This window comes from Sinocyclocheilus grahami, unplaced genomic scaffold, assembly GCF_001515645.1.
Source record: "Sinocyclocheilus grahami isolate Dianchi unplaced genomic scaffold, SAMN03320097.WGS_v1.1 scaffold39.1, whole genome shotgun sequence".
Classification (NCBI taxonomy): Eukaryota; Metazoa; Chordata; class Actinopteri; order Cypriniformes; family Cyprinidae; genus Sinocyclocheilus; species Sinocyclocheilus grahami.
The window spans coordinates 1,599,768-1,600,541 of NW_015505218.1; positions in this window are offsets into that span (position 1 = coordinate 1,599,768).

The following is a 774-nucleotide window of genomic DNA, read 5'->3' on the forward strand; positions in this document are numbered from 1 at the left end:
TAGGGTAAACGTACCTATTAAGCTCACCAAAATCTACATTGAGTCATTTTTAGTGCACAAGATATTGGTTTCAGTACAAGTTATATTAAAATATTAATCTCTCACACAAAATTACATTTTATTTTAAGTGACAAAAGCATTTGAATTCAGATATACATTAAATGTGAAAAGTCTGGCTGTGCTTAATGGGTACAAACCCCTGTTCCCATTAAGCTCACATCATGTTTTATAAAAAATTCTTGTTTATTTTGAACAACATTTTTATAGAATAATTGAAAAAAAAGTTTTATTTGAAGGTACAAAGTCAATCAAAAAAAAACAACAACACTAAAATCAAGCAATAAGGCACTCAATTTGATCAGTTATACATTCATAGTGAAGTGTCATTTAAGCACATTGCAACATCTAGACTAGTCCACATTCAGCGAAGTAACACATATTCAAAAAACTAACTATTTACAAAGCAGGTAAGTGTATGAAGCCTAGTGTTTTAAAAATCTGTTCACATTTTAAAAGTAGTGTAGCGTATTCCAGCCTTTAGTTGCTTTTTTTTTTTTTTTTGGGACCGATAAAACAGGTTTCTGTTGGCTCCATCTTTGAATGGAAGACATGCCTCTTTCATCTTTAGGCATAAACTATAGTTATGTCTCGATTTTGTCATCTTAAAGCTGTTAAAATAAGTTATTAATCATTTTATTAAGATCAACTTAAAGTGACGACCATCAGTTCATATTTAAAGTCTGTTTATGAAGTATTTACATAGACGTTCAATGA